Genomic DNA, 21,267 nt, shown 5'->3' with positions numbered 1-21,267 from the left:
GGTACACATTGACATACAAAGAGTCATGCTGTCTTTCTGAATCTTCCAGCACTACAAGTAAAAATGTAAAAATAGAGGCACTGATCTCAATATATATGGCTTACTTCATGGTTACCAAATTACCTAGATCATGCAAGTATTATTGATTTCTCTCTGTTTTTATGGAAATTAATGTTCACTCATGTATGTCTCTATCTATTGCTTTGTATTCCTCCCTTTGGTCAATCAGAAAAACAAAACAATACAAAACCTAGCAATTTTTAATGCCAAAATACACAAAGAACTTAAAATTTTAGAATACTCTGTGAGTACTCTAAAAGAAGAGGTTAACTCTCCAACTGACATGTTCTTCCAAAATAGAAGGAGGATGGGTTAGACCTACTCTTTTTTGGGTGTGGAGGATTCGGTATGACCTTGGAAGAAAAATGCTGCTTTTCTGTCAACAAATCTTGTGTAAATAGATAGTGTCTGGCAGAAATAAGAAAGAACTCCCAAGGAAGATAGCAAGCAAGCATACCAAAGCTGGTTGAATCTTGGTTCAGCTCATTATCTTGGGTAACTACCCTTGTCTCCAGCCTCTTAAACCTTCTTAGCATTCTGCTTATGCTACTCCTGGTAGGGTCTTGCCTCCTAAATATTCTAGTCCAATTAGTTAAATCTAGGCTAGAATCTGCTAAACTCCTAGTTCTGAGAATCCAATAAAGAAATAGAAGATAATGATAGCTCATATGTGCTATAGTGCCAAAAACAGCAGGAAAATTAAATGAGAAAAATACATTGGCTAAATCCTGACCCAAATGTGTGCTAATGTTAGGATCATCCTGAACCTCTAGGGTGCATAGTATTTACAGGAACCGTAAATGTATGTACCATTGTTCTGCTTTCATAACCACATGATTTCTGCTATTAAAATAGAAAGACCACAGTGACACAACTGCGTGGTATTTTTCTTTTTTCTTTTTTTTTTAGTATTTTTTTTATTAATTAATTTATTTAATTATTAAAGATTTCTGCCTCTTCCCCGCCACCACCTCCCATTCCCTCCCCCTCCCCCAATCAAGTCTTCCTTCCTCCTCAGCCCAAAGAGCAAGCAGGTTTCTCTGCCCTGTGGGCGGTCCAAGGACCACCCACCTCCATCCAGGTCTATTAAGGTGAGCATCCAAACTACCTGGGCTCCCACAAAGCCATTACGTGCAATAGGATCAAGAACCCATTGCCATTGTTCTTCAGAAGTTCAACTCTATCATGTTTGCTAATAGCCATTGCAGTTACATCAATGGGACATGCCAAACTTGCTGTTTACGTTATTAAGTCCCTGCTATCTCAGCTTGGGGCTACCTCTTTGGGTTTGTAGTCATAAGACTGTATCCATGTCTGGGTCTCTATTACTCAATAATTACTTCACATTCACAAAGAGCTCATCCTGGCATCCTTCTCTTGTGTGAGAAAGCCCCATTAAAACAATGGCACATATAGAACTCTAAATGACAATGATTTCCTTCTTCTTCTTCTTCTTCTTCTTCTTCTTCTTCTTCTTCTTCTTCTTCTTCTTCTTCTTCTTCTTCTTCTTCTTCTTCTTCTCCTCCTCCTTCTCCTTCTCCTTCTTCTTCCTTGTTTTGATATTTTTGCAATAGTTTTGTTTCTGTCCTTTCTGGTGTGGAAAATTTCCAGATGAAAGAGACTTAAGAGTTTGTTTTACATCTTCATCCTTATCGTGGTATGAACTGGAAATGCTGCATCCAAAGATAGGAAGCTGAGTAACGAATACTGGAGTTCAATTAGCATTATCCTTTACATGCAGTTTAGGTTCCAAAACCAAACATCTGATACACTTAAGGAGGGTCTTCACATCACCATTAATCTAATTAACATAATGTCTTATGGACAGGGCAACAAGCTAGCACAATCCTTCATAGACTTATGAACAGGCTTGACTTCAGAGAGATTCAAATTCTTCTCAAGTTGATAATAAACTATAACCATTACATTTGTAGTTTTACTGTTTTTTTCTGTTTTAAAACTTCTAGTGAAAGCTTTTGCAAAAAGACTACTGTGAATTTAAATTCAGTTTGGAATCATAATAAGACCATATCTAAGGAATAAAGAAAGCAAGCAAATGAATAGCTAAATCCTAAATTTAAGACAAGATTTTAGAGTCATTTGATTATTATCTAAACTGATGCAGAACTAATAGCATAGGCCTGTAATTCTACCACTCTGGAGACTGAGGTAAAACCATCATAAATTCAAGACTTATACAGCTACAGAATATGTTCAGTGGTAGCCTGTGCAATGTAGGGGAACTTTGTCTAACAAGTAAAAATGAGAAGTAAAAAAGTAAAACTCTGGATATTTCGATAGTTCAGTGACAAACAGTTACCTCTGTCTCCTGTTACTATTACACAAAGCTAATAGTTGCAGTAAAGATTTAGTCTGGGTTGATTCCCAGTGTGTCAGGCTTTCTGGAACAACTGGAGCAGACCACTGGCATTGATAAGTTTAGAATAGCTCCAATATGACCAGGAAATCATTAATTCCAAGACACAAAGAACATCACTAATTCTAAGGTGTCCAAAGTCTTAGAATTGCTAGGGGAGATAAGAAGACCAATACCTAAAGAAAATGACATGAAATCTACCCTTCTTATGTTCTTGACAAGAGGTATGTCTGCTTATTATTAGGCGGAGAACAAAATGACCATCTCCAAGATCAACACTCATGGTGAAAAACAATCCCACCAGAGATTTACTCACATAGAAAGTAATAGAAAATATTCTACTACATCACGTTATCCGAACTAAGATGTACGTGTTTGCAGGGTTCTCATATTCATCACATTTTATTATGCTTTCTTCCACTATTCTTTGCTTTATCAATGTGTAAATAATACTCTGTACAGGAATGAATCCTTAAATAAATAATGGCTGGTGGTTAATTATGTGATATTGTAGTCTCATATTTGTGATGTTTTATAAACTGTATACATCTATTATGTAGAGGAGACAAAGTAATAAAAATCACCCTTCAAAATATAATCAAGTGTGAGCAGTTGAACTAAGGACTTTTGGGAATCCAACACACAGCAATATATGGGCTATGCAAGAAAATCTAGCATTCAATGGAGTTCATCAGCTATTCTCTAGTAATAGACCAGTAATTTCAACAATATGTACTTTGGTGTCTCTCAATCTGTGAATCTTTAAATAATCAATGAGATACATGCAACTGAACAGAATACGTAGTTAAGACGTAACTTGTTAGAATGATTCTCAGTTCCTGTAATTTCTATCCTAGAATTTACAAGTATGCTATAGACTTAACATAGAAAAGAACCATTACCTGGGTTCTTTGTTTGTTTGTTTTTCCATATGAAGTTGGGTATTGTTCTTTCAAGATCTGTGAGGAATCGTGTTGGGGTTTTGATTGGGATTATGTTGAATCTGTAGGTTATTTTTGATAAGACTGCCATTAGTATTATGTTGATCCTACCTATCCAAGAACATGATAGATCTCTCCATTTTTCTGATATCTTCTTCAATTTCTTTCTTCAAAGACTAAAAGTTCTTTTCATAAAGGTCTTTAACTTCATTGGTTAGCATTACCCCAAGATATTTTATGTTATTTTTGGCTATTATATAGGGTGATGTTAAACAATTTTGTAAAATAAAGGAAACTCCAGAGGCATCAGCATCCCTGACTTCAAGCTCTACTGTAGAGCTACAGTATTTAAAACAGCTTGGTATTGGCATAAAAACAGACAGGTGGCCCAATGGAATTGAATTAAAGAAGCTGATATTAATCTACACATCTATGAACACCTGAATTTTGACCAAAAAATCTAAAATAATACAATTGAAAAAAGAAAGTGTCTTGAACAAATGTTGATAACATAACTAGAGGTCAACATGTAGAAAATACATATAGGTCCATATCTATCCCCATATACAAAACTCAAGTCCAAATGGATCAAAAAGTCAACACAAATCTAGTCACACTGAGCCTCATTAAAGAGAAAGTGGGAAGTAACCCTGAACATATGGACACAGGAAACCATTTCCTAAATATAATACCACTAGCACAGACACAGAGAGCAACAATTAATAAATGGAACCTCTGATAGCTGAGAAACTTCTTTGAGAAAAAGGAAACTGACACCAAGACAAAATGGTAGCCAAGAGAATGGGAAAAGATCTTCAATAACCTCACATTGGACAGAGGACTGATCTCCAAAATATATAAAGAACTCAAGTAACTAGACATTAAAATATCAAATAATCCAATCAAAAATTAGATACAGATCTGAACAGAGAATTCTCAACAGAAGAATTGCAAATGGCTGAAAGACACTTAAGGAATTGTTTAATATTATTAGGCATCAGGGAAATGCAAATCAAAAACTATGAGATACCATCTTACACCTGTCAGAATAGCTAAGATAAAAAACAATGATGATAGTTTATGCTGGAGAGGATGCACAGTCAGGGAATCACTCCTTCATTGCTGGTGGGGGTACAAACTTGTTCAACCACTTTGGAAATCAGTATGGTGGTTTGTCAGAAAATTGGGAATCAATCTATCTCAAGACAAATCTTGGGCACATAACCAAATAAAGCACACTCATACTGCTGTGGGACAATGGTCTGTACCCTGTCACTTGTATTTTAAATAAACACTGATTGGCCAGTAGTCAGGCAGAAAGTATAGGTAGGATAAACAAGCAGGAAGTAGAGGCAGGGCAATGAGAATTCTTGGAAGAGCAAAGTTTCAGTGAGCAGTCATCACCCAGGCAGAGAGGAACCCAGATACAGAGCAAACAAGATGTGACTGCCTCACCAAAAAAACGTACCAAACCACGTGGCTAACACAGACAAGAATTATGGGCTAATATAAGTTATGAGTTAATAAGAAGCCTTAGATACTAGGCCAAGAAGTTAATAATCAATGTAGACCTCTGTGTGATTTCTTTGGGACCTAACAACTGCAGAAACTAAGCAGAACAGAAACCTCAGTCAACAGAATGGAGTGCCAATGTGGGGTTGACCAAATTCCCTTAAAAGCCTGAGAGAAACCTCAGCACTCATACTACAAGGACATTTGCTCGACTGTGTTTATTGTAGCATTATTTGTAATAACCAGAACTTGGAAATAACCTAGGTGTCCCGCATCTGAAGAATGGACAAAGAAAATGTGGCGCATTTACCCAGCAGAGTAGTACTTGGTGGTAAAAACCAACAACATCTTGAAATTTGCATGCAAATGGATGGAAATAGAAAAACCATCTGAGTGAGGTAACTCAGACCCAGAAAGACAAAGCTGATATGTACTCACTCATGGGTGGATATTAGATGTAAAGCAAAGGATAATCAGCCCATAGACCACAACCCCAGAGAAGCTAGATAACAAGGAGAAACATAAGAGAGACATACATGGACTTTCAGTTAAGCATCACCCCCTCAAAACAATCCAGTCATATACAAATATGTTGGGTTGTCTTTATACTAGACTGATTTTGGCCTGAACACCAATGCTTGGACATATCTTCTTTGGAATACAAGGATTAAAATATTCATTTTTAGATTTCAAATCTTTTCCCATTCAAAGTCATTTGGGGGAGATATAAAAAGACAAAATATAGTTTTGTTTGCACACATTATGTTGAAGTATGTAAGCAAATATATTTGCTTGTGTGAAGAGTCAGAGGTCAATTTCAGATGTCTTCCATTGTTCTTTACCTTATTTTTAAAACTGACCCTCTCTCTCCCTGAACCTGAAGCTCACTCATCTGTCAAAACTAGCTGTGTTGCAAGTTCCAGGCATTGTACTCTTATTATCTCTCAACCCTAAGATTATGAATAAACTATCATTCCCATTTACATGGATGCTCATCATCTAATCTTAGGATTTTAGGCTTGTAGGTCACACACTTTGCTGACTGACCATTGCCCCAACCTCCAAATATATTTCTTTAAGAGGTATTTTTTCAGAATTTTTTTAAGGGTATGATACTTCACTGAAAGTGATGTTTGTCTGCTTATCTGCTTTTATGTTTTAGAAATTAATAAGATTAATAGCTAAGAGACCAATCTTTGACAAATAGCAATAATGCAAATACTTAAGCACTTAAAAACATTCAATATTTAAAATACAATTTAAAACTCATTTACATTGTTGAATAGATAAGTTTAAAATCAATGTAATCATTCTTTACTCTATAAATAATAAGTTATATATATATATATTTCTATTATAAATGAATATTTATTCATGTTGATAAACATATATTTTATTGAAATAAGATTATGGCATTAATTAGAATATTTTCAATGATTTCTGCATACTTCCTAGAGGTATTAATCATTGCCATCAAAAGCTTTTCACATTGCCTCTCAATCTATCTTTGAGGTGTGTTGACTATCACTTTTTGAAACATAGAACCTAATGTGATTGACTATCTTCCTGAAACACAGTGGCCATTTGGCTTCTTTTTCTCTTCTGTACAGTGTGAAGATATGTATTAATGGATCATGTTCATGATGTAAAACATTAAAATACTTTGATAGACTAATATCTTTTGGTTACCCTTATATTGTGATTTTTCATTTTCACTCTTATTGGTGAGTAGCTACACGTCCTGTTCTCTTGAACATGAATCAAGGAATATGCACCTTTTCTTAGCACCTGATGAAGTTACTTTTCCCAACACAATATCAACATCATCACAATTATTTGATTGTAGTATCTTATTAGTACTTCTGTCCAGTGCATACCTATTTCATCTTAGTTACATAAAAGCTACTGACTATTCCTCAACTAGCTGTTTTATTCAATGATGTTTTCTGTTTCTTTCTCACATCACACTAGTTTTTTTTGATAACTCACCCATGTAATACCATTGCTCCTCTCCTCTTTTTTCTCACATATTATTTGTTCAATTTTTATTATATTGAATGCTATCTAAATGTTTTATATCCAACTCAAACTTTTCATTAAATTTTATAATTATATTCACCTATCAATTAATAGATCTCTTAATTTAGGAAAAATATAAATTAGAAAAGTTATTTTCCTTAACTTTAACTGCTTAAGTTAATATACTCATCTTATGTAAATATTATCTATCATTCAAGAAAACAATAATGCATTTCTCTTTTAAGTTTTTCCTGTTTCTTTTTGTGTGGTATATTAGTCAGTGTTTTTAATCAAAGCATGCTTTATCAGGTCTGTCTTCTTAAGCCTATTCATTATAATCATGGACACCAACTCATGCCTGAGTTTTGTCCCCACAAGGCCTATAAATGTCATATTTGTAAAGCCAAGCTGTGACTCACACACCAACTCCTATGTACCATAAAACACATATAATATCTATTAAAATTGTATCAGGACCTAAAAATAAACATGGGCAAGTTATTGGATTTCTCTGTCCTTATTTAAAGTGTGGCTTCATGGAATGAATCTCCTTTTCTGCTTTTCACTATGAACTTGGTTCTTTTGATTTATTGAGGACAGGTGGTTAAACCTGAATTTTGGAATCAAAGACTATAGTGTAAAATCTGGCATGATTTTGATATTCAAGTTTGTATAAAAAAAGATTAAGAATTGTATCAAGGTAAAGGAAAAACTGAGGCAGCAGGGTTTTGTTGTAGGTATTGCTCCTGATTTTACACATACACTTAGTTATGAAAAATATCTTGTTATGGAAACACAACTAGCACATCCCTATGTACAGCCCAGACTAGTTTGGAACTTACAGCAATACTCCTGCCCCAGTTTCCTGATTTCTCTAATTATAGTCATGAAAGCCTGTACACTCAACTACAAAGATTCATTGTTCTCGTGTCTTTTAAAAAGCTTATGATATATTCTTTGTGTGTGTGTGTGTTTGTTAAGCTGTAAATCAAAGGATACTAAGCCTATAGTTCATGATCCTAAAGAAGCTAAATAACAAGGTTAACCCTAAGAAAAACATATATAGATCCAACTGGAAAGAGGAAATAGACAAGAACACCTGACAAAGTTGGGAGCATTGAGGCGGGAGAAAAGAGAGGGTGGAAAGGGAAAAGAAGTTGAGGAGAGAGGAGAACTTGAGAGAAAAGGATACTTGAGATGGAGGAAGGACAGAGATGGAAAAAGGAAAGAGATATGTTGATTGAGGGAGGCATTGTGGGGCTGGCAAGAAACATGGCACCAGCGAAATTCCCAGGAATCCTCAAGGATGACCCTAGCTAAGACTCAAAGCAATAGAGGAGAGGGTCTACCCAAACTGGTCTTGCCCAGTAGTCAGGCTGCTGAATATCTTAAACGTCACCATGGAACCTTCATTTAGCAACTGATGTAAACAAAGCCAGACACATGAAGCATAGCACCGGGCTGAGCTCCCAAAGTCCAGTTGAAGAGTGATAATAAGAGCAAAGACGTCAAAGACCATGATGGTGACACTGACTGAAACAGTTTAATTGAGCTACTGGGAGCTCATTAAGTTCAACAGGACAGGTAAGGAACCAACACAGGTCAAAATTAGTACCTCTGAATGTGGGTGATTGATCGAGGTGGGTCATCTTTTTATCTGTTGTTTTATTGGTTAAGTAATAAAGAAACTGCCTTGGCCCCTTTAATAGGACAGAAAATTAGGTAGGTGGAGTAGACAGAACAGAATGCTGGGAGAAAGAAGCCGAGTCAGGAGTCGCCATGATTCTCCCATTCCAGACAGAAGCAGGTTAAGATCTTCCCTGGTAAGCCAGCTCATTGTGCTACACAGAATATTAGAAATGGGTTAGATCAATATGTAAGAGCTAGCCAATAAGAGACTGAAACTAATGGGCCAGGCAGTGATTAAAAGAATACAGTTTCCGTGTAATTATTTCGGGGCATAAGCTAGCCATGCGGACGGCTGGGTGCCGGGGACGCAGCCCTGCCGCTCATATTACAACAGAGTGGCGCCCAACGTGGATTTTAAGGTCAATTCTGTTATGTGTATATGTATTTCTGATCTTGATTAAAGTATTGTGATTGTGTAGTTCATTTAAAAATGTAATGTATAATTAAAAAATATAGGTTAATGGATAATCATCAATAGTCAAGCTTGTAGTCATGTTAGATTTTCTAGATATATAGAGATATATATTTCAGTTAGATAGACATTGTTCATATCTTTCAAAGACTACAAAATATGACATTTAAAAAATTTTAATAACTTAGGGCTTTTCATGACAATGAGACACGTCTGCTCCTGGCAGCACCAGTCTACTTCAAGAGGATGATGGGCATCAAAGAGGCTCCTTAAGGAGTTTGATAGCCATTTGGGCATAAAACTGCTCTTGCCTGGACTGTTGCATGAACTGGACACAGAGAACCCTCAGAGAGAGGACTACTGAACTTGCCTAAAGGTGAGATGGTTTTTCGGGGTTCCTGACTCATAAAAGAGTCTGCGAGACATTCTACAGGACACAACAAAAAATGACTAAACTGTCTTTAAAATTTCCTGCCTCATAAAAATGTCTGCTGGATACTATGGGCCTGTAGGCTAAAGATGGATGCCCCAATGGTACAGAGAAACTTTAAATGACGGTCCAGGCAGCGAAATGTCTCTGTCATTTCTAGAGTTTTGGATTTCTTGTTTACTTAGGTAATATTATATCCTTCTGGAGTCTTTGATAAAATTAAAGAATTAATAGATAGTTATAGTTTTCCTTAGTTATGATAAAAGATAAAATAGATATAAATATTGTAACTGTAATTCTTGCTTGATAACTATTTTGTTATATGTAATCTTACTATGTTAAAGTAAAAGCCATTTTTTGTTTAAGCAGAAAAAGGGGAAATGATGGAGGTGGGTCATCTTTCTATCTGTTGTTTTATTGGTTAAGTAATAAAGAAACTGCCTTGGCCCCTTTAATAGGACAGAAAATTAGGTAGGTGGAGTAGACAGAACAGAATGCTGGGAGAAAGAAGCCGAGTCAGGAGTCGCCATGATTCTCCCATTCCAGACAGACGCAGGTTAAGATCTTCCCTGGTAAGCCAGCTCGTTGTGCTACACAGAATATTAGAAATGGGTTAGATCAATATGTAAGAGCTAGCCAATAAGAGACTGAAACTAATGGGCCAGGCAGTGATTAAAAGAATACAGTTTCCGTGTAATTATTTCGGGGCATAAGCTAGCCATGCGGACGGCTGGGTGCCGGGGACGCAGCCCTGCCGCTCATATTACAACAGGTGATTGTTGTATGGTGGGGCAGACTGCAGGGCCCCTAACAGTAGCACCAGGATTTTTAGCTACTCTTTATACTGGCTTATGGGAACGTATTCTCTTTTCATGTATACCTTGCTTAGCCTAGATATAATAGGGAGAGCCTTGCCCCTTCCCCCAAAGCAATATGCCTTGCCCTCTCTGAATAGTGGATGAGGGTGGAAAGGTAGGTGGAGGTAATGCGAGGAAGGGAGGGAGTGGAAACTGACATTGGTATGTAAGATTAAAAAAGATAGTTCCTTTATGATTTTAAAAATAAAAGAAATTATAAAAAAGACATATAATAAGGTTTTTATATTAGAATATCACATATGTACACACTACCATGAAATACAATAGGAAAAGTGTACTGTAGTAAGTTTTTGTGAAACCCCACCACCGTCACACACACACTCCTTGCGTTCGATTTTTTGCAAGGCTAAGTCATTGGTTAGAAGATAAACAACTGCATAAAGGTTGGCTTGGAGCAGGTCCAGAGCAAAATTACAGTTGATGTTTGGTTATTTTCAGTCTCCTTAGCAGCTCCTCCTTTCCCATCCCTCTCTGACTGATGTAACATCCTGTGACTAACATGGAAAACACTTTGAAATGTGTGATGTGACCAGACTGCAAGCTTCTTCCAGCCAAAAGTCTGGTGACATCAGATAGCACCTGAGGTTGTTAGCAGGGATTTCTCACTTTGTTTCAACATGACTGCTTTATGTTTCTATTAATATATTTGAAAAGTGTCTCAGTTTATAATTTTGCTTCTTCTGTTACTACAGAAAATGTCATCAAGCTGTCACAATATTGGAACATGAAAATTGGGAAGACTTGAATATGTATTCCCAGACCACCAAACTCATAATGGGGCTGCAGAATAAACTATCTCTTATTGCAAGATGAAACAGGTGTTTTCCTTTGGCAATCTCATTTGGGTACCCAATGAAAATACCAATAAAAAATTAAAGATTTGCCTTTTAAAATGACTCTTCACTGAGCTTTTAAATGATTTTATAATATTGAACCTTGTTTCTGAACTTTGATATGTCTCTCTTTAGAGTCCCTCCATTTCAGTCATTCCTTAATTTACTTTGACTATTGATGTGTGGATGCCAAAAAGTATTTGAGGCGGGGGAAGATCATGAGCTAAACTCCTGGGTCATACATGTGTCCTGTTTATGCTATAAAGTGACACTATGTATAAAAAAAACTAGAATAATAATGTGATACAATATTAATGAACTTAAGTGAGTATCATTACAGAAAAGGCAAAAGCTTGAAAGTATTTTAACTAGGTTGCCTATGTAATTAACATAAAAAGAATGTTTGTTTAGAAAGGCAAGACAAGTGAGCGATTCCCACAGTGTCTCTTTTTTATTAATTAATTAATTAATTAATTATTAAAGATTTCTGCCTCTTCCCCGCCACCACCTCCCATTTCCCCCCCATCCCCCAATCAAGTCTTCCTCCCTCCTCAGCCCAAAGAGCAATCAGGTTTCCCTGCCCTGTGGGAGGTCCAAGGACCACCCACCTCCATCCAGGTCTATTAAGGTGAGCATCCAAACTACCTAGGCTCCCACAAAGCCATTACGTGCAATAGGATCAAAAACCCATTGCCATTGTTCTTCAGTTTTGTTTCTCTGTTCCTAGATTTTATGACCATCATAGTCTTGGTTTTCCCTATATGTCTATTGACACTTCATGTTCATATAATCCAAGGTTCTTAGTGATATTTGGATGGTTCATGGCTTTAGCTATAAGTACTATCATTAAAAATTCTTCTTACTGAACAAGTCCTCCCACATCAGGCTTCAAGGTCTATCCTGGTAAACGGATGGCTCTAGAAAAGATCATATTCCGTGAAGTAACCCGCTGAAAGACAAATAACATCTCGCTGGACACTCCTAGCTCCAAATCTTCAGCTGTGAGTATATATCCTGAAGTAACTTTAGGAACCAGAAAGGCAAAAAGAATTTACTAGAGGGTTTTCTGACCCTCTTACCTGTTGGGAAAACAGGGATTAGGGGAAAAAATAGAACGAGAGAACGATGAGGAGGAGAAAGAAGAAGGAAGGATAAGGGAAGAGGAAGAATCACAGACCTGTGGTTGTAAAAAGTTTTTCTCCCCTATAAAAATAGAACAAAGCAATACCACGGTCCTCCTTCAGTTCCATTTATCTGTAAGGATTGTCCTCAGAGAAATATCTGCTCACTAGGCTTCCTTACCCTAGGCTCTCCTCTCACTGCTTTACTCTTGCCCTTGTATTGCAACATAGTCCAAACTTCTACTTTCCTATTTTAAACTGTATCAAAATGACTTTTACACCTATCTCCTTAACTATTTTGAACCTTCTAGATTTAAAATTCAGAATATAAAACACAGTACCACACTGATATAGTCATTTTCCGCATCACTAGATCTCAGGGTTGACAGGCTGTGAATAGATGATGTTTGTTCAGTTCTTAAATGAAATGCTTACGGACTATTCTGTGGTTTAAATCAGGTCAGGATAGTGTTCTATGTGGTGTGTGTGTGTATGTGTGTGTGTACATTTAGCTTCTTCTTTCCTAAAATATTAATTAAGAACAACAAAGTTAATTATTAAAATGATGAAGGCATTTAATGTTGCAATTTCCTTGTCTCCATTTTCCCAGACATATACTCTTATATGAAGACACAGTGACATATTTACAACCTAAACTGTCTTGAAGTATACCAATATAAAATGACATTTTAGGACAAATTTACTAAAGGACATACAACCTAATAGACCTTAGGTTATTAAATTCAACATGCATTTTTATTTTACTTTCACGTATGTATGTTTTGTGTATATGGGGGTGTGGTATATATACATATATTTGTGTGCATAGTACTAGTGCATGAGCAGAAACCAGAAAAAGATGCTGGGTCTGTTTTATCAATATACTGTATTCTCTTTAGAAAGCATGTCTCACTAAATTGGGTGGTAGACTGGTGGCCACCAAGCCTGAACTACCTTCCAGTCGCCATCAGTGACAGGGTTACAGACACACTCAACTATACTTTTTTGTTGTTTGTTTACTTGTTTGTTTTTTAGGGGTGGACTTTGGTGTAGCTTTGGAGCCTGTCCTAGAACTAGCTCTTATAGACAAGGCTGGCCTCAAACTCACAGAGATCTGCCTGCCTGTACCTCCCGAGTGCTGGGATTAAAGGTGTGCACCACCACTGCCCAGCTTATACTCAAGTTTTATGTAAGTTCAAGGCACTTGAATTTGGTTCACTGAACTTGCACAGCGAGATTTCTACCAACACAGTTATATCTACAGCTCCCAATATCCCAGTCTAAATATTATCTTGAAAAACATTTTTCTTTTAATTTTCAAGTTACTTTTTGCCCAGTTCATAAGAGTTTCTCAAACACTCATTCTTTAAATATTAATTTTTGATTCTCAGATTTTGTTTATATTATAAATTCATTTAAGAAGTAAACATTCATGACTGCACAGAGAGAAACTTTAGCTTTATTGTTGTGACTGTTTTGCAGAAAATTTAGTGTGATCTTTAAATATTCATGTCAATTTTAGAATGATCAGTTATAAATTAGTCATTATTTATGTGTCAAAATATACTTGTAAACTTATTATTATTTTTATTTTTCTCTGGCTAGCATTGGGATACCACCTAATGAGTCATTCATCTTGGGAAATGACTGAGAGCAAGAAGGGGGATATAATAGTGAGTGAGAGGAGGATTTCTAAGAATGTTTAAATATCTGTGTGAAATTGTCCAAGAATAAATTTAATTAAAAATTATATGCAGAAAATTATTTTAATGAGATATAACAATTTACAAACCAATATTTTATCCTTAATATTTGCTCAACAAACTTCCCTTTATTTATTTATACATCAGCTCATGTTACAACAGGCACTGTCTGAATTCATCATTGTTTAGTGCTAATTAATTGTGAATGTCATTTCTCTATTCGGTTGCTTTGTAAAAATGGAAATGGAAATAATTAGCTACGCTAACTTCCATCTACCTTACTCAAATAACAATTAAAATTATAGTTGAATTATGGTGTGCAATTACAATGTGAATCTTTCTCTCATGTTAACGTGGAAATTCTGATCTCAAAGTTTATAAAATGCCAAATATGTGATTGACATGCATTAAACATGTATCATAGGCTTGATAAAATTGGCAAATAATTTTTAATTTCATATATATTTTTCAAGGTAAAATTTTGATTATTCGTTATTTGGTTAAAGTGCTTTTTATAACTCAACCTGGACACCTCCTATGTTGCCCTCTGTCTTATGACTTCCCAACTGCAGAGGGTCCCACTGCATAGAGTGGGCACAGGGGACACGTTGGGTCTGGACCTGGTAGAACTAAAGAAAAGTACCCAGGAAAGATTGGGATAATAGAAGCATATATTTGCTTCCACTATACACCCTTTGAAGCAATAGAAGACACTTTTGCTTTCAAACCAGAGCTACTATAAAACAAACCTGGCTTAGCTTTTGAATAGAACATCTTAAGAAGACTGAGTGATCTCAAGGATCCCATGCAGCCTCCTGAAGGAGTCCAGGGATAAGTGGGACTGATGGTGTAGGCTTCCTGACAAACCCTGTCTATCTATATGACGGCAAGTTTGTAAGGAAATTCCAGCCTGAGACCAGAAGCTGAGGAGATCAATACAATGGCAGGTGTTTAGTGAAAAATAAGAAAAGTGTGACAGGAAATGGCACTGTGTTTAGCAACATCCAGGTGTGAAAGAGGAGAGAGAGTGAGCAGTTGGTGTGCACCTTTCTGGTACTGCAGACCATGCCCAACCTAGTCCAGCCTCTCAAAGGCCATTGACTGAAGGAGGTCCCCCATCAAAAGGCAAGTCCTGAGGAATCTTCAACAACAGGTGCTGAACAGAAGTCATATCACAGTCATAGTCCAGGACTTCTGGCTCTGGACACAGCACAATCACGGGTGCAAAATAAATGGATTTGAACAAGTGGCAGGCCAGAAGAAGCCATATACTCTCATGACGTGCCTGAAGTCCAAGAGAATGTGCTCAAATTAGGGGATAAGCCAGATGAGGGTAAAGATGGTCCACAGCACTCTGCATGTGGTCATGAAGTTCTAGGTTTACTTGGTCAGTTATGGACACCGGATAATTTAGGATGTGCTTGGTATTGTCCATTGTTGGATCCATGAGATCCCTGAGGTAGTAGGCAAACAATTTTACCCACCACCATCAGAAAAGTGACCACAATGTCCTGATAGCGCTGATAATATCAAACTGATGGTTGAGATCAAGAGGATGATATCTAATCTTCCTGAAGCACATTGTTCTGCTCATCTGGCATACCAGGAGGGCAGAGCCAAAGAAACTACCTGACACCTAGCAGCCCTTGCTGGTAATCCTTGCTCATATACCTCAGAGCCTCCCTTGATACAGGTGTTGGCTCTTTGGTGTTGGCTCCTTGTTGTTGGCACTGGGGATCTGTCTCATCAGTCTGGGGCCCTCCCTCACTGATAGCCATTTCTCTTAGGGCAACCACGTCTCCACGATCACTGTTCAGAGTCTGGTGTGTCTGTGCCTACTTTTTCATTTTCGCATTAAAGTCTGGCTTCCCTGTGACCTCCATGTTCTCAGTGGTCTCTATATTCTGTGAGGGCCTGAGGAACATCCTCAGGAGTCCTGGCCCCAACCCTGACTGCGGGCAGAACCTGGAGTTTCCACTTTTAATGCAATCTGTGTTCAGCATGGCAGAATGTTCTCCATAAGCATGTGGGGTTCAGATCAATAAGTTGCTATTTTTAAACCCGGATTTGTTTCATTCATGTAAGATGCAAAATTGAGAGATAAGATGGTTGGGGTAAGTAAAGGAGGAACATTACAAGAATTCTTGATAATAATAATAATAAAATAAGATAGCATATTCCTCTCTATTGGGCATCTTATTGAGAGAGCTAGAACACAAAACACAAATACTTGGCGTTCTTGAACTTTAAAAAGTTAGAAAAAAATGAGAAATATAAACAAAAATCTGATAAGTGTTTAAGACAGAATTCTGAGGATACCATATAAAAACTGTGCTATTTAAGGCAGGTTAGGTTTCAAACAAAGTTGTAAGATTTCTTTATTGCTGAGCTAGAAGTCAGAAATGACACAGAAATAAAGGAGGCTATGAAAGTGTCCGAGTTGAATTTAAAGAAAATAGTAAATAAAATAGCCAAATATTTTCATCTTCTGAGTTGGAAAATAAAAATTTTCTATTTGCACAATACTATTTGAAGATATTTAATTACTAATCCTGAGGACAACGGGCACAAAGGCCAGCTGCAGACCTGGAACCAGAGACTACACTTCAAGTGTCCTCAACACCCTGAGTCCCAAAACTGACTTGAAAATGGAAACACGGATTACTTTTGTGGCTTAACAGACTGCTATTGGTAATAATTTAGATTTGGATGTCAGCCTGTAGAAGAATGAAAATAGATCCATATCTATCACCATGCTCAAAACTCAAGTCCAAATGGATTAAAGACCTCAATATCAGTCCGAACACACTGAACCTGATAGAAGAGAAAGTGGGAAGTACTCTACAACACATGGGCACAGGAGATCACTTCCTACGTATAACCCCAGCAGCACAGACATTAAAGGCATTATTGAATAAATGGGACCTCCTGAGACTGAGAAGCTTCTGTAAAGCAAAGGACACTGTCACTAAGACAAAAAGGTAACCCACTGACTGGGAGAAGATTTTCACCAACCCCGCAACAGACAAAGGTCTGATCTCCAAAATATATAGAGAACTCAAGAAAGTAGACCGTAAAGGGCTAATCAACCCAATTAAAAAATGGGGCACTGAGCTGAACAGAGAATTCTCAACAGAAGAAATTCAAATGGCCAAAAGACATTTAAGGTCATGCTCAACTTCCCTAGCGATCAGGGAAATGCAAATCAAGACAACTTTAAGATACCATCTTACACCTGTCAGAATGGCTAAAATAAAAAACACCAATGATAGCCTTTGCTGGAGAGGTTGTGGAGAAAGGGATACACTCATCCATTGCTGGTGGGAATGCAAACTTGTGCAACCACTTTGGAAAACAGTGTGGCGGTTTCTCGGGAATTTCGGGATCCACCTACCCCTGGACCCAGTAATACCACTCTTGGGAATATACCCAAGAAATGCCCTATCATACAACAAAAGTATATGCTCAACTATGTTCATAGCAGCATTGTTTGTAATAGCCAGAACCTGGAAACAACCTAGATGCCCTTCAATGGAAGAATGGATGAAGAAAGTATGGAATATATACATATTAGAGTACTACTCAGCAGTAAAAAACAATGACTTCCTGAATTTTGCAGGCAAATGGACGGAAATTGAAAACACTATCCTGAGTGAGGTGAGCCAGACCCAAAAAGAGGAACATGGGATGTACTCACTCATATTTGGTTTCTAGACATGAATAGGGGACGTTGAGCCTATTATGCGTGATCCTAGAGAAGCTAATTAAGAAGGTGAACCCAAAGAAAAACATTTAGGCGATGAAAGGAGACAGAGACAAAGACCCACTTTGGAGCACCGGACTGAAATCTCAAGGTCCAAATCAAGAGCAGGAGACAGAGCACGAGCAAGGAACTCAGGACCGCGAGGGGTGCACCCACACACTGAGACAATGGGAATGTTCTATCAGGAACTCACCAAGGCCAGCTGGCCTGGGTCTGAAAAAGCATGGGATAAAACCGGACTTGCTGAACATAATGGTCAATGAGGACTACTGAGAACTCAAGAACAATGGCAATGGGTTTTTGATCCTACTGCACGTACTGGCTTTGTGGGAGCCTAGGCAGTTTGGATGCTCACCTTACTAGACCTGGATGGAGGTGGGTGTTTCTTGGACTTCCCATAGGGCAGGGAACCCGGATTACTCTTAGGGATCATGAGGGAGGGGGACTTGATGGGGGAGGGGAACGGAAATGGGAGGTGGTGGCGGGGAGAAGGCAGAAATCTTTAATAAATAAATAAATAATAAATAAAATGGCTGAAAGACAAAAAAACAAATAAATAAATAAATAAATAAATAAATGTGTACACCATTTGTGCATACATGTATACTTGCATGTATGTATATGTGCATACAGATATGCAAAGTCATGTTTTTATTTCCCAAGGAGTAAACTAATCACAGAAATTGAAAACACAGATAAATGAGACAATTCTTGAACTTTTGTGACACTTAATGCCAGGTGACTCATATGACTCTCAAAATCATAGGCAGAGTGTAAATAAATAATAATCTTTTTAACGCAATTAGCAGACTATGTGACCAAAAAGAACTCTCTGGAATCATTGTTCATCATCTATAAAAACAACTTAATGACCAGCAAGCAGCCCCCAACTGTTTGAGGATGCTATGAAGATAAGTGAGCACATTTGTATGTAAGTTTATGGTTTACTGGAAAGAAGCATTATGGAAATAACTGTTAGTAAAAAAAGACTCTGGTAACATATTTTAAGTAAGACAAAGTAACATGTCATCCTGTCACTTTAAAGATTATAGAAGCTTCTGAGAGTAAATGAATATATTTAAATCTGAAATAAATGAATATGAGAAAAGTCTTCATTTCAAAAATGTCTTGAGCTGATATGGCAGATTGATTCCAGGATAGATCGCTGCTCTGTAGCCTACACATGGGCATTTTTAGGCATTATTAGCCTTTTCTATAAGTCTTAAATATAGCATATTTTCATGTGATCAAAATATACATCTTTCACTTCTTTCTCTTGTCATATCTTCTTTTCTTTGATTTTTGTGATCTAATAGTCACACATTAAATCATATTTACTTATGGTTTATGAATTAGGCTTTGTACAAAATATCGGTGTATTCTTCCAAAAGAAGACTATCTTAATAAAGATAGAACTGAAGCCTGTAATGTGAACAGTTCAAGGACAATTGCTCATTCCAAGTCCATATGACAAATGGTGATTATTGACCTAGTTAAGAGGGGAGAGCATAGGCCAGATGGAGCAATAGTGTCCAATGAATTAAGGTTCATGTTCAGTCTGCAGCCAGTGTCATTGATTCAGAGCTACTATGTGCAGATCTTTTCAGTCCACACTATATACTTCTTTGAGAAGATTTGCAATAGGATTTAACAACATTGATAGAAGCGTGCAATTGCATTATTACAAATTTGGAAAATTATTCCCAACTACAGTAAACTCATCCATAGCTTCCTTTTTAGTATTTTACTAAATTTAGTATTAGTTACTGGATCAGCTGAAATTAAAAAAATGTTAATATATGTATTGCATTAAACTTCCGAGAGATAAAAAACATATTCACCTCGCTTAGGACAGTATATTGGTATGGTTAATCCACTTCATTTTTAGTTGCTATAGATATTTTTTTCTACCCATAACCTACAGATCACTCTCTGTGGGAAAGACAGTATAAAAACAGTCTTATGCTACTCAGGGTTTAGGCATCCAATGGAAAGTTGAGATTATGTTCCTTCTGATCATGTGTGGAACTGCAGACATATATGAGCACTATTCCAGTTCATTGGTAATGTGTCAACTCCAAGTATCTGAGTGCTGCCATCATTTGAATTCCATCAACTCAGGTAAACATATTGCTTCATAAAAAATTTAAAATTACAAATATTTCTATGTTTTTTCTATAAGGATTGCATAATATCCATGAGAGGAGAAATGTTACATATAAACAATAAATAATTAAATTTTCAACCTTTAAAACCAGATGCCAAGAAGGTAACATTGTTTTGTATGTATATGAAATCATTGTATTCTAAAAAATATAAGCAAACAAAAAGCACTAAGAATGCTTATAACTAGGATTAGTTAATCATATGTTTTCTAGGATTAGTCTAATAATATAGTTTCATTAAACATTTTAAAACCTTGTTACTTTAAACAACCTGATTAACATCATTTTTCTGAACAATCTACTTGTATTTAATTTTAAATTAAAGTATATAAAGCTTAAAGTATATATTAGCAGTTCTATGATCGCAGGAAATAATGATTTTGTCATAAAATTCACCTAGACATGGAAATATGGGCAGAAATATAAAGAAAAAAATTATTGCTGACATGATGAATTTAGACATGGAAGTTTCTGGATGCTTAACATCTCCACTAAATTTATTCTCTCCATGATGCTACTGTTTATGATTTTCAGATGAATAGCACACTTAAACGAAGCGAGCATTAATACAATATGATATTAATATACAAATACTCACATTATTCACCTGCCACTGACATTCTGAATTAAATCAGTAATGGGGTGTATAACTGATTAAATATCTACACTGAAGAAAGCACCAGTTCCAGATTTAGAGAGGCACTGCCAGACTGATCACATCATTACACTGCCAAATGCCATCTATCACTTTTACTGAACTTAACGAAGATGGATTACATCCCACAGATGAGATGCAGCCTATAAATACTGCCAGACTGATCTTCATCTGACTTTCCTCCAGAACAGACAAGCAACAAATCAATAATTGAAAACGGTCATATTAGAAATTTAATGTTATTCAGTACCCAGAAGACATCATGGAGGGAGTACAGCATCAAATGGCCTTAAGTCAATGAAACCTGATAATCCATGCTTTTCCTTAAGTGTATTTACTTCATCAAGTTCAATGAAATGCATTTGTTGCATTAGTCATCAATACCCTCTTCTATATTTTCAAACTAAGACTGGTTTAACACTAACAAAACATTTTACATCAAACGTTCTGTATCATGGCCAATGCCCTTGTTAACTAACACTGCATAGCTAAACTGGTCAATCATGTTAGCTTTAGTGTTACTTTCTTCAACCCTGAAACAAAATGAATACCATAAAATATGTGTAAACAAAGTACTCATATCACAACTTCAGTGTTGATTTGATAACATTAGACATCTGTCTTAGTTTCTGTTTACAACATATTTAATGGTCACCATTTACCTTTGTGGAAAATGTATGTAAATTGCTTCAATATTCTAAGTATTGAA

The 21,267-nt window shown here is 36.6% G+C and overlaps 1 protein-coding gene and 1 pseudogene across 7 annotated transcripts in view; both read right to left on the bottom strand.

The window, feature by feature from the left end:
* Lrp1b (LDL receptor related protein 1B) overlaps positions 1-21,267 on the bottom strand; it is a 1,777,797-nt gene that overhangs the window by 348,337 nt on the left and 1,408,193 nt on the right. The window lies entirely within an intron of this gene.
* On the bottom strand, positions 15,063-15,978 carry LOC130864773 (TBC1 domain family member 20-like; annotated as a pseudogene).

This window comes from Chionomys nivalis, chromosome 22 (genome assembly GCF_950005125.1).
Source record: "Chionomys nivalis chromosome 22, mChiNiv1.1, whole genome shotgun sequence".
Taxonomy (NCBI): Eukaryota; Metazoa; Chordata; class Mammalia; order Rodentia; family Cricetidae; genus Chionomys; species Chionomys nivalis.
This window is presented reverse-complemented; position numbering and strand designations above follow the sequence as displayed.